At 42.1% G+C, this 14,084-nt stretch overlaps 1 protein-coding gene across 1 annotated transcript in view; it reads left to right on the forward strand.

Annotated features, from left to right (window-relative positions):
• LOC136848546 (uncharacterized) overlaps positions 1-14,084 on the forward strand; it is a 401,222-nt gene that overhangs the window by 15,201 nt on the left and 371,937 nt on the right. The gene's annotated exons all lie outside the window — the stretch shown is intronic.

The following is a 14,084-nucleotide window of genomic DNA, read 5'->3' on the forward strand; positions in this document are numbered from 1 at the left end:
TATCTCCTGAGAGAAACCAGTATGTTTTGTGTATCAGTTAGTTTTAGCAAGTGCAGCTGCAGAGAGCTGTGCAGCTAAGTCCAGATTTGTAGCACTTGCACCTGCCATGGCATTCTTTTTTGCAGCCACACTTATTCAGTTCTTGGCAAGATTTTGCTGCTATTGGCAAATCTGTCCAATACTGAAACCAGGTGCCATCAATCTGTTGCCATCCCCAGTGTCTTGGACTGGGCAAAACTGGATGACATACTAAAGACTGGCATCAAATATGCCCTGCTTGAAAGGCAGCTCTATTGCAATGCTCTCCAAGAGCAGCCCTTGTAGGGGGAATGCAATCATAAGCTCTTTGCTCTCTTGCAAAGAGATCAAGTCTAGCCTCATTTGCATTTTTATACGAACTGCTTCTGTCGTACATTAGCACCACGAACTCTTCAATAATTTGCAGGTCTTCATCTTCTACAGCTGCTGGTGTTGAACTTAGTTTGGTGATGGTGTGTGTGGCAAGCTGGAACACAGTCCATGTTTGCCATGCAGACTTCTTCCCCTTTCCTTGAAAGGCAGACACCGTGTCACACCTGCTAAATGCGTGGAAAAAGGAAGGGGCTGAGGCTTTTGGTTCTATGGCTGCTGCAATTTCATGGATAGGTGTCCACCTCATGTCTTTTCCTCTACCAAATTTAATCCATAGCTTGTCCAAACCAGTTTTTTCTATGCTAGATACTGCTATGATGACAATGTCAGTGTCTGTACTACATATGATTGCACTTGAGATAACTTCATGCTTTGCAGTATATGCAGCATGTAAAAGGACTCTAGTATCTACCTCTTTGTGAGTGCAGCCCTGTAGGTCAGCAGTGTCTTGTTCAGCTTTGCTACAAAGTGCAGCATCCCCTTTAGTGACAATTATGCATGATGTATCATCTGCTTGAGATGAAATGATTGTGTCTGCCAAATTGCAAATAGTTCAGTTTTGTTGTGGTCATTCCTGGGGAAGCTGGCCCAATTGCCAGGAGTTTTTGCTGTGCTAATTACTCTCCGGCAAACTCCTGTGCCTCTTTTTTGTCTTGTTTGTGCTTTCATACTGTCTGTCCTATACACATGAAATACAATGTGTGTTTTCTTGTACTTCTGTATGTGCTTCTGAATCTTGGATAGGACTTCTTCTTTAGCATAGGACTCAAATGTAGACCCCTTGGTTGGTCTCAGAGCACTTATAAGAGCTGCACCATCCATTATGATTACATCAGCGGTAGGCTCTTTGTCAGGGACGTCTGATGCATGCTGTTCTAGTAGAGGCAGCAGCTGTGACTTGGTGCCCAGACGCATCTGTCCATTCTGTGCCAGTGCTGGTGGGGCAGTTTTGATTTTCATGTTGAAAGAATTCATTTAAATCACACTGTCTATTCTGGCATGATATGAAGAGGCGTGAGAATAGATTACAATCATCCTTTATGGTTTGCAGTGACTGTTTGCCCTTGGATTCTGTAGTAGACATCTTGCGACTGAACAGTAGAATTTTGTTCTTGTGTGCTGGTTTCATAGAATTTGCTGGGTGTCCTGAGCCTCTCAATAAAGTTTGTGAATTGTGTCTGTCCAAGGCCCATCTTAGATCTCAAGGATTCACTAACTTTGCTGTCCATAATTTCATGATTGTCTAGCACAATCAGATCTACTGAATCTTCCTCAAAAGGGTTGCCCATTTCTTTGATTACTTTTGCCAGATTTTCAACCATTTCAAGAAACCTTTTTTGCACAGTTTCATTTTCATCATGGTGCTTACCCTCAGACTTTGGATCAGCATCACTTTTAGTCTCAAACTCATTGATCAGGCGGTTTACTTCAGGACCAGCCACTGTCCACCTTCTGAGAGCATCTTCATCTTCAAATAGGCCAACGGCTCCCCCATGTCCTTTCACATGAGCATTATTCTGCTCGTGGGCTTGGTCTATAGCCTTTGAGGAAAAAGGCAGAGTGGTTTTGTGGACAGTGAAATTTCCCTTTGTGAATTCATCAAATGTGTCATTTTGGAGAGCCTCCATGTCCCTCAAATGAATTGAAAGCCACCTGGCATAATGTACATGGTCCAGGCCAAAGAAGAAAGGAATGAGTTCTTGCAGCGCATCTTTGTACAACTGGAAATTAGACTCTCGGTATGACCTGGTGGAAACAAACACTAGAAGTTCTAGCTGAAGCACAAGATTCCAAAAGTAGAATTGGGGAGACACTGATTCTCGTTTTTTGATCCACCTTTCACAGCTTAGCTCAATTTCTTTTTCTGCTTCCTGGATATGTGCCATATAGGCAGCTTTGTGCAGCTGATATAAACTGCAAGCTGTCACCTGGTGGGCTAGACATGTCTTCTTCAAATGTGAAGCAGAAATAAATGAATCTGCTGTTCCAGGAGTAGCTATTTCTGCTTCTGCAAGAGCACCAGTCCAACCACTGTCTTTCAAGAGATCACCCAGAATTTTGAGTGCTGCCATTTCTATATGCAGCCCTCAAAAATAATAACCATATCACCATACTGCAGTGGCCAATCCCATTGGATTTGCTTAGTAATTGCAAATAGTGGCTGATCAACTGCTAGAACTGGAGTTTGGCCAGGATTGAGAAACTGTGTGGTTGCTCTTGCAATATCCATGGCATGTTTTATCATTGCAACTGAATGAGCTGCTTCTTGAAAAAGAGGCAACATTGATGACAAGCTTATTTCAAATGGGGCCTGTCGCTTCTGAGAAGTGTGATGTGCTGCCCAGACTGACTTTCTCAAGCCATTCATACTTAAGAGAAAGATGCTTTGAAAGCACAACCTGTTGGTGTCCTGCACTTCCACTGGATGAAGGGAGGGGATTCTCATGTTTAAAGTGAGCAGGAGGTACATTTGTGTAATATTCAGGAAGAGAAGGTACTTTTTTTTACTTTGTTCCACTTTGGATGGTTTGGGCCAAGTTTCTGTCCTCAACCTTTTCATCAGTGCTCGGATGCTAAAACAAAGATATGCCTGTCCCATGGAAGGATGTTTTTGCAGTTGTGTCACTTGGATTATGGTCCAGATGTCAACAGCACAAGTTGTAAAGAGCCCTTTTCTAAGTGTAGTGGGACAAACTACTTCTGCCTCCACAGCCCTTGTTGAAACTGCTTCTCCTAACCCTTTAGTCAATTCCAGAACCCTATCATAGCTGATGCTGATTCCATGGTGATGGAATGTATCAATTAATTGACGCTTCCTGGTTTTTGCAGAGACCAGGAGATCAATATATATTGGAGGTTCTCTTGGCTTGGAATGTCTGGAGAATGTTGAAGATGCTGGATTCTTTCGACAGTTGAAGTGCAAAAGTTGTGCTCAAGCTAGATCAGTAGATGAAGTTCCATATTTAAGTTGGGATTTTATATTGCCGCCATTTTGTAGCACTTACAAATTCCAACCAACTTGGTTGCACAGATTCTCTTTTAGTGTCTGCTGTTAAGGTTCCATCAAATTCTGTCTCATGTTCAAGCATCTGTTTCCTCAATATCTTAGCTGCTTTGGCGATGATTACTACATCATTGTAGTCACATGCCATGGCTAGGGGTTTTCCCATTTTCATTTTGTAGGCAAACCAAATTTCTCTTCCCTTTTTAAAGTCCTCCAGTTCTGGGATGCAGGCAAGTATCTGTTCTTTCAACCGTGTTCTGTGCACAAAGGAAGCATCAACATTTAGCTGTTCCAGTCTTTGTTTGTACAAATCTTAAAGTTCTACCATTGTAAAATAGCAGCACCCATCTCTAGTCAACTGCTTGTCTCATATGTACATCTCAAGCTCAGCAAAAGCATGGGCACATGCCTCTTGTCTGTACTGCACATAATCATCTCCAATTTTCTGGGAATTTAGCCAGGCCCTTTCCCTGTTGTGCACACCTGTCAGACAACATGGGTGATACATATGGTCCTGAGAAACAATATCTCCAGCACTAAGCTTGGCCAGAAGTTTCTCATCTAGTAGGTTGGTGGTACATCGTTGCAGCTTTTCATGTAAAGGCAATGTCATGGCCAATCGTAAATCTTTGATTGGTGCTGGTTGGTCACAAATAAAGCATATTCCTTCTTTCTCAGTCTTAGATTCTTCTGCATCTTCTTCATCTGCCTTCTGGCTACTACGCGTGAATTTTACTGATGGGGCATCATCTTCCTCTTTTGTCTTACGCAATGACTTCCTTTTCCTTTCTAGTTTTGTTGTTTTGAACTTCAGCATACATGATTCATGATATGTTGCTTTGTTAGCAAAGGTCTGCAGAATTCCATCACCTTCATCAAGCCTTTTGGGATGAAATAGTATACGCATTGCATTTAACTTATAGAATTCAGGAATGTTTGTAGCAAGGGTAACATAGCCACCACCAGATGCATTAACTACGTCTTTCACGTGTGTCCTCTTGGCACAAGCAACAATGCTTCCAGTTAGTCGTTCTGTCTCCCTTCAAGAAAGACGTTGACTTCCAAGATTGTCCTGCCATTGCTTTTGTTCTATAGGCTGAGGGTTTATCCATTTACCACCTATATAACATATAAGCACTTTTGGATATGGGATACAACTAGGCTCAGATGTGACATAATCCTACCCCAAGCCCAATCGTTCATCCAATGCTGTTTAATTCCCGTGTGATCTGTACACCATCTAGAAGACTAAAGCCCATCTTCCTTGGCTCAGCTCTCCTGCACTGGCACATCCTGTCAATTCAGATGTAGCTGTTTAACTTTGAGGTGGGGCTAGCTAAACATTATTTGGGAAACTAATAACAAATCTCTGCCATTAGCTAGCACAGAACCCCATGCTGAGTTTCACAGCTATACTTTCAACCAGTGTGCCCTGGTAGTACACTGACACTACACTATTACACTTTTACATTAAGCTTATTATCCATTTTTTTTTATAAATGAGGATAAAAATTAATTAACTGGGGATTAATTGATTTCTAATCTACAAAAAATGAACTGATCAGGCTGAAGTTACCCCAATTCCATGTATTACCCGACCTTTAGCCTCATATATGAGCTCAAGTACCAATTTTTGGCATTTTGGCAGACATTTTTGATATAGTGACATCCATCTTGGATATTTCTATGCACAGAAATGATGTATCTACATATATAAAGGCTTGTTTTTAATATTTTAATATAAACTGGTAGTGACTTAGGGATTTGAATGTGATTAATCAATTAAATACCAATATTCAAATATCCACAGGACACCATTTTGAAAACCTGTCGGCCATCTTGGAAAATGGCAAAATTTTGTGTGACCGGAGGTTGATAATGAGACCAAGGGACAAGAAGAATAGTTGAGCCAAGTTTCATGCTTGTATCACCGTTTGCACTTTTCCCCTATTTTTTTGTAGTTATCCGCTCCAGTATAGCCTTCAAGCCTACAGCTTTCAGGATCAGTTTTTTATTGTTTCATCTAAGTAACTTACCAGGTAATTACATGGCTATACTTTCCACTCGTGCGGCAGCTTAAATTTTAAAATCCGCGGTAGTGCTCCAATTTTTTTAGTGTAGATGACCAGTCCTGCCCACTAATGGGAATACTAGGAACAACTTAGTAGACAACTTCATTCCCTTTCTGCTGCATTTCGTTTAAACATTGGGTGTTTGCAGCAGCTTTGTTTATTATACGCCGGTTGGATAACCAGATTTCGGTGAAACATCACTGATTTCGAGTAGCCTTCAAGCCTACAGCTTTTAGGATCAGTATTTTATTGTTTTGTTGTTAGGATCTGATCCAAGTATCATATTTCGCAATAGCGATTTTGCAATTGATCACTGTCACACTCCCCTGAACCTGGGAGGAGACATACTGAAAGTCCAATGGAGGCTGATGGGAAGTCCCCCGGGTAGCTGTTGTACATCCCAGGATGCGACAGATAGCCACTGAAAGGGCACCTTGCCAGAGATGTAAGGGAGGAGGTGGCTACCCAGTTCGTTGGATCTCCTAGACCTAAAGTCCCTGCCATGCTCTCCTGAACCTGGGAGGAGACATACTGGCGTTCCAAGGGAGTCCGAGGGGGTTTACCCATTCAGTCGAGCCTGTTGTCCGGTCCCAGGCCTCAGTGGACAACCATTGAAAAGGCGTCCAAAAGGATGTGCTTTAGTTCTCCTCTGGTGATACGGATTCTGGTTTGGAAGTCCGGAGCTTGTCTCTTGAACTTCCAGTTGTAGAGCGCAGTATTTGGTGCCAAAACGCTCTTTTAGCACTCAAAAGCACCCAGCAACTTCCGAGTGTCCAGTGGCTCCCTAGCACCCCCCATGCTCCTAGATGGAAAGGAGAAGATTTACCGAAGGTCCAAAGGAGGTTGATGGGGTTTGCCCACGGGCCGTCACCTCCTCGGTAGAACCTGTTGTTCACAGTTCACATAGTGGAAGACCCTCAGACTGCTGTTGGAAAGGCGTCTCTGTTAGTGTCCACCAGTTGTCTTGAGACTCGGAGAGCTCTGACATGAGGTGTTCTAGGTGTCTTCTCGGCGTGTCCCATCCCCTGAAAAGATGTAACGGCAATTAGCCGTCTCCTATTCCGTCAAAATGGACAAAGGTCCCTCTCTCACTCCTCAACCAGATTGCAGTGCCTGGCACAGCCCAAATTACTTTTCACCAGAGCACCTGTATTTGGTGCCCATCAAACAAGAAATGCTCCTCATCGTCATCTAGGCACCCACAAGAGTGCCCAGTGTGCTCGTGTGAGCAACATATGTCGGTCAAGTGCCCGCGGACTGGCTATACATGCTCAGTGCCAGTTGCCAAGAGCGTAGGTAACAACGGCCCGCCAACTATCCGAGACTTAGAGGAACAACGTAGTAGAGGGCTCAGTTCGTTTCGCACTCCAATGTCCATGCGAGGGGAGGAGGGTGGGCTCCGATCATATAATTCTTGGTAAGTATATATAAAACTTTATCATAAAAATGTCATTTTTATATAAGTAACTTACCAAGTAATTACATATCTGATTCCACATTGCTAGGTGGGAAAACGAACGCATTCTACTCCAAAGCAGTAATTAAGTAATGAATTTGAAATAGAAAGGTTGCTAGCATTGAATAAATGCTTGTTGTTTCCTTACATGTTGAGAGAGCTGCTGCAGGGTGGGTGTGGCAGTGTAGCCAAGGGTCGCCCCTATATTAGTGGGAAGTTTGCAGTGGAGGAAGTACACTGTATGCTAACATAGTTTAAAAGAGATGTCCTTGCCCTGGGCATAGACCAGAATACAAAAGAACAACACTATCACCTACACCACAAAATTAAAACTACAACCAAAACCATTAAAAAAGAAAACTGGTAGGTACTCTAGGTATAATGTGCAGACAGTCTCCAGTCTCCGGTTTACGATGGGCTTGGCTTACGACGCTCCGAGTTTACGACGCTTTTCAAATATATTCATAAAAAAATTATTTCCTGGGTTATAACAGATGTTCCAGGTTTACGACGCTGACAACGCCAATCCGACGGAAGAAATATGGCTCCATAATGGCTGAATGGTAAAATTTTGGAGGTTTTTCTGTTGAAAAACTCAATATAAATGCAGGATACATTGTTTTCAAGACACCCAAAGGATTAAAAGGAAGGTTTTCTTACGATTTTCGACGGTATTTCTGACGACACCAGTCCGACGACGATCGGAAGAAATATGCATCCAAAACGGCAGAATGGTCAATATTTAGAGGGTTTTTATTATGAAAAACTCAGTGTAAATGCAGAATTCTTTGTTTTCAAGACACTCAAAGGATTAAAAGGAAGGTTTTCTTACGATTCTCAACAGTAATATTTCGGATGACTAGGTCCAACGCATATGACGGAAGAAAATTCACATTCGCGGATTTTTCCATAGAGCAATATTCACTAATTACTGATTTTCATTTTATTTCCATGACTAAATACATTTTTTATGATGAAAAAATGATTTACTAATTTTAAAGTATTAATATTAAGGTAACCACAGCAATCGTAAAAAGTTAAATTAAAATCCCGCGAAATTATAAAACTCCTATGTAATCAACTCTCTCTCTCTCTCTCTCTCTCTCTCTCTCTCTCTCTCTCTCTCTCTCTCTCTCTCTAATAATTCATGAATAATTTCGCTCTTTTGAGATTTAAATAAGACCAACTGCCCATTCTCTCTCTCTCTCTCTCTCTCTCTCTCTCTCTCTCTCTCTCTCTACTGCATATATCCTTCAAAGAAATACAGATTTCTATAATATAAACATAAAATATACTAAAATCCCATCATCAGTTGTGTGACAATTTTTTTATTGCTTTGCCGTAGGCTTACAAGACGATATCAGCTCGAGGGATTAGAAGTAGCTAATAACAGAGTTCGTAGCAACCCCCTCTCTCCATGACGATACGCTATTGGCCGGAAGGACTGAAAGTAGCCAGTAACAACTTGTAACAACCCCCTCTTCCCCCTCTCGCCCTCCTTGACGACATGCTATTGGCAGGAAGGGTGGGGTTTTAACCAACCACAAAGCTTGTACCTCACGGGCTTTGCATACACTAAAAGGAGGGTGAGTAGTATTTTTTTATCTCTCTCTCTCTCTCTCTCCGACATGAAGAGAGAATGACGGCACAAGAATTTTTTAAGAAATTTATGGGAGATGGTGAGGACTAACCACGTAAATGACTTGCCTAATAATAAGTGCTAATTTTCAAATATTAATAAGATTAAATAATAATAATATACTGTATGACAACATTTATGCATTTTTAAAGTAAATTATTTCAATTTATGAACAAAGAAATATCACGCCCTGTCTTTTGTCCAAAGCTTTGAAGCTATGGGGGAGGGTGGTACTGTCAGATATGTCAAATTACTTGACATTTCTGACCAAGGGTAGAAGATCAATTTCTCCCTGCCGTCTTTCCCCCCCCCCCCTTCTCTCTCTCTCTCTCTCTCTCTCTCTCTCTCCAAAAGGTAGAATGAGAAATGGATAGTTATATTATAAATAAATGCCAAGTTCAGTCCTTCACTCTCCCAGGAAAAGATACTGCTAATTTGAGTCTCTTTACCTGTGCGCACTGTTTGTGTGTGTGTGTGTGTGTGTGTGTGTTCATGGTGTTTTAAAAATACGTGGTAAAGTAGTAGTACATCTTTGGAAGACAAAGGAAAAAACAATTTTTTGTTGTTGTCAGTTGCAGTAAAGAGAAAGATTAAAGAGATAAACCTCTCTCTCTCTCTCTCTCTCTCTCTCGCCCGTGCCAGTACAAGAATGGCTGAATGTAAGTTGTGGTAATCTCTCTCTCTCTCTCTCTCTGGCTGGAAAAGGGTACGAATGTTCAAGGTGACTTTGAAATGATATTGATAATATAATTTCAAAGATTATTACAATAGTAATAGGATAATAATTTAAGTTATAGTTAATGTAGGATGATACTTGAAGTAAAAATGGGGGAGCACTGTTGTTCTATGAAATTCCTAGTCTTTTTCTGGTAGATAAGTGGTGAGGCAGTCTCTCTCTCTCTCTCTCTCTCTCTCTCTCTCTCTCTCTCTCTCTCTCTCTCTCTCTCTCTCTCTCTCTCTTTATGAAAGACTCAGTAAAAATACAGGTTACGTCATTTTCAAGATACCCAAAGGATACTCAAAGGATTAAAAGTAAGGTTTTCTTACGATTTTCGATGATTTTTTCGGTTTACGACGATTTTCGGCTTACGACACGGCATCAGAATGGAATCCCCTTCATAAACTGGAGACTGCCTGTACCCCAAGGCTTCCCACAGACTCAAACCCTTAAGTCAAGGCGAATGGATAGCAAAAGAACAGAGAGTTCCATATTTCCCTATTCTTCCTCTCCCAACACCATGCCAGCCACAGATAAGTCCTAAAGTGTTACAATTTTCAAGCATGGTCTGTACGTCCTTGAGGTAATGTGAGGCAAAGATAGAGTTGCATCTCCAGAATGTCGACTGCAGGATCGTAGAGAGAGACATGTCTAAATGCTAGGGAAGTTGCAGCTGCCCTAATTTCGTGAGCCTTAATTTTAACCAAAGGAAAGGCGTCCTCTTGGATCTGAGAGTGAGCTTCAATTATCAACTCCCTCAGAAAAAAGGAAATGGCATTTTTTGAAAGAGGACGAACAGGGCTTCTTACAGAGCACCAGAGGTTGCTTGATGGTCCTCTAATCTTCTCTGTCCTGTGAAGGAAGTACTTGCAAGCCCTCACCGGACAAAGAAGCCTCTCTTCTGCCTCTGGTCCTCAGACATCCATAAGTTTCTTGATGATGAAAGAACGAGGCCAGGGCTTGGGCGGGTCCTCGTTTTTAGCAAGGAATCCAAGAGACAGAGCAGACTGTGTCCCTTTGTGCAAAGCCTACTCTCTTGTCTATTTCCTGCAGCTCACTAATGCGTTAGGTGGTAGCCAGTGCCACTAAAAAGTGTGTCTTCTTGATGAGGTTCCCAAATGAGGCAGATCAGAGTGGTTCAAGGGGAGGACCTGAGAGCCATTTCAGTACAATGTCCAAATTCCAAGAGACGCAGGAAGAACTTTCTTGTTTTGTCGTCTCAAAAGATTTGATTAGGTCACCAATGTCCTGGTTAGAGGACAGATCCATTCCTCTATGTGTAAATACTGAACTGAACATGGACCTGTACCCTTTGATAGTAGAGGTCGATAATTTCCTGACGGACTTCAGAAATAACAAAAAGTCGGGTATTTGACTTATAGTTGTCTCAGGAGAAGAGATATGGCTGCTGCACCGTCTTCTGAAGACTGCCCATTTGGACTGGTAGAGCTTTGTAGAAGACATTCGCTTGCACCTCGCAACTGCCTCTGCAGCCTGTCATGGAAAACCTTTTGCTCTGACAAGGCACCTGACAGTCTGAAGCCTGTCAGGGCCAGAGCAGACAATCCTTGGTGGAACCTGAGGAAGTGGGGTTGTCTGAGCAGCGACTGTTTTTGTGGAAGGAGTCTTGAATAATCCACCAACAGCTGAATCAGATCTGGAAACCAGTCCTTGTTTGGCCAGAAGGGAGCGACTAGGGTCTTGGAGGTGTTCTGATGAGTCGACAACTTGTTGATTAATTCCCTGATCATCCTAAAGGGGGGAAGACGTAAACATCCAGGCCTGTCCAGTCCAGGAGCATAGCATCCGTTGCCCATGCCTGAGGGTCCGGGACCGGAGAGCAGAAGAGGGAAAGTCAGTGACTTCTTGAAGTTGCGAAAAGACCTACAGTTGGTCTGCCCCAGATTGTTGCAGACTAATAGGTCTAGGGTCTACGTGGTCGGTAGGACCTGTTTGAGGCGACTTAACTTGTCCACAATTACGTTCATTCTCCCCTGAATAAACTGGGTGGTAAGAGTTACTAAAATCTCTTCCTCCCACAGATGGAGATCTCTCGCTGTCTTGTAGAGAGAGGAGTGGGTGGCCCCCCTGTTTGTGAATGTATGACAGCGCAGGTGTGTTGTCTGCATGCACTACTACCTTCTTGCCGCAGACTAGGTTCGAGAAGGCCTGAAGGCCCAAGTGAACAGCCTTTATTTCTTTGACATTGATGTGAGACCTCCGTTGCACTGTTGTCCATGTTCGGAGACTTCCCGGCCGTTCAAAAGAGTACCCCAGCCTTGGTCAGGGGCATCTGAATAAAATTGAAGGTTGGGGTTCTGTGAAAGAGGAGGTTTCCCATCCTAAAGTCTTTCTTCGCAGGACCACTGAAGATCCACTTTGACCTCCGACGTTATAAGGAAGATGAAGAAGTCTGGTTGTGTCTTTCTGCACCAGTTTGCTTTTAGGAAGAACTCTAGGGTTCTCATATGCAGTTTGCCTAGCCTCACAAACTGCTCTACTGAAGCCAGGGTCCCTAAAAAGACTCATCCACTGTACTGCTGAGCAGGACAGAAGGGCAAGGAACTGACAAATACGGAACCTCCTGAGTCGGGTTCATTAGGGGTTTCATCTCGCTGACTATGATGCCCAACTCCTGTGTCAGGCGAAGAGTTTTCCTCAATTCCTCCACGCACTTCTCTTCCAATGGAGAGTAGAGAAGCCAGTAGTCTAAGTACAGGTTGATGTTGATTCCCAGAAGGAGAAGCCAGTTCCCGACAGGAGCAAGGATTTGAGTAAATACTTCCAGTGCCATCGACAGGCCGAAGCATAGAGCCCGAAATTGTAGTGCTCTGCCCTGAAAGACAAAGCACAAAAACTTCCTTGAGCCAAGATGAATGGGGATGTGGAATTATGCATCTTGCATGTCCAGGGTGACCATTCAGTCCTCCTGTTGCACTGAAGACATGGCTGAACGGACTGTCTCCATGTGGAACTTCATTGTCAGGACAAAAGCATTCAGGGTGCTGACGTCCAAAACGGGCCTCCAGCCCCAAGGCTGTCAGAACCATGAAAAGGTGGTTGTAAAAACCTTCTGAGTGGGTATTTATGACCTCTTCCACTGCCCCTCGAGAATAAGGGATTCGATTTCCCGAGATAGGGCCAAAAACTTCATGTTTTGCTTATAACCGAATCGGATAACCACAGCCGTTTTGCTTGTATTTCAACCATCATACGGTAGTAAACTATAACCGTAGTTATGTTACAAATGACGTTAGGTAGAATAGGACTGATATATTTTTACATTATACCCTCATTCGCTATGGATAAAAGATCGGCAAGGAAACTGCTAAATGTAAGCTGCAAGTTGTAGCTGAAGCTGAGAAAACAATGTTGAAGCTGCTAATGACTAAATTATCGTGCATCAGCAACATGGATGAAACTCGACTGTAATTAAAATTGAAGAGAAATTATTTTAATCAAAACTACTGGGCATGAAAGAACACATATTACAGGCAGTTCCCGTTATCGGCAGGGTTCTGTTCCTGACAGCGTGACGATAACCAAAAATCGGCAACAATAGCGCCGATCCCTGGTTATCGGCGCCGTAACCAGGGATCAGCACTGATAACCGGGAATCAGTGTCAAAAATGTGGTTATCGTCGCTAGACAAGCGCCGTCAAACCAGATCGTCGATAACCAGGGACTGCCTGTACTGCTGTTTTCACGCCGATAAAAGATAAATACGTAAAGCTTGTATTAGAATGAAATCAGGTGAAAATAGCGAATGGAATATATATATATATATATTTTTTTTTTTTCACAAAACAAACATGCCCCCAAACGGCCAACATCATCTATTCACGTAAAATAAGTCTAATCCTTCGGGCCAGCTCTAGGAGAGCTGTTAATCAGCTCAGTGGTCTGGTAAAACTAAGCTATACTTAAAAAACGAGAAAAATAGCTAAATTAATTTCACAATGAGACTCATATATTTGTTATATTTCGACTTAAAAACACTTCATATAACAAAAAATAACCTTGCTCCATATAAGTAGAGTGTTTAGAGACTCATTTATGCTAACTAAAAGCAAGAAAAGTGCTCTGAACTGAGTTAACTTAAATACAGCAAAATAAACTTGCCACATAATGGATTTCCAAACCAAAACATTGATCACTATGATCTATGATTGCAATTTGTAATACAACAGCAATATAAGAATATATACAATATTATTGGATACCGTGAAGTAAAGCATAACATTTGAGAAGATCCATGGAAAAGACACATATTCATTACGTTGATGTTTGTATAATACGATATTAGTATGTGAATATAGAGTACAGTATAATGTAGGTTAGGCTGCTATATGTATACAATATACCATAGTGTAGGCTAAGCTAATTCTTGTTTGTTATTCAATTTCTCTTTGTATTGAAGTATCATAAGTCAAACTGCATGAACCTCCAAAATTAGCTGATATTAATAATTACTATACAGTATATGTATAGAGTATACTTTATAGTGTAGGCTAGGCTACCATATATGTATACATGGTACTGAATACCCTGTGTAGGCGAGGCTATATTTGAGATGTCTTTTCCAACAAACGATAGGTTTTTTGGAACCTAACCGCATCGTAAGTAGGATAATACCTGGTATAAGCATTTTTTTTTTCGTGTGTATGTGTGTTTGAACTATCGAAATAGGCAGTTCTAATTTTTTTTTTAAGGGTTTTAAGTATTCGCGGATTTTAGCTATTCGCGGGGTGGGGTGTAGTATGCATCCCGCATGAATACGGGGA

This window comes from Macrobrachium rosenbergii, chromosome 19 (assembly GCF_040412425.1).
Source record: "Macrobrachium rosenbergii isolate ZJJX-2024 chromosome 19, ASM4041242v1, whole genome shotgun sequence".
NCBI classification, from domain to species: Eukaryota; Metazoa; Arthropoda; class Malacostraca; order Decapoda; family Palaemonidae; genus Macrobrachium; species Macrobrachium rosenbergii.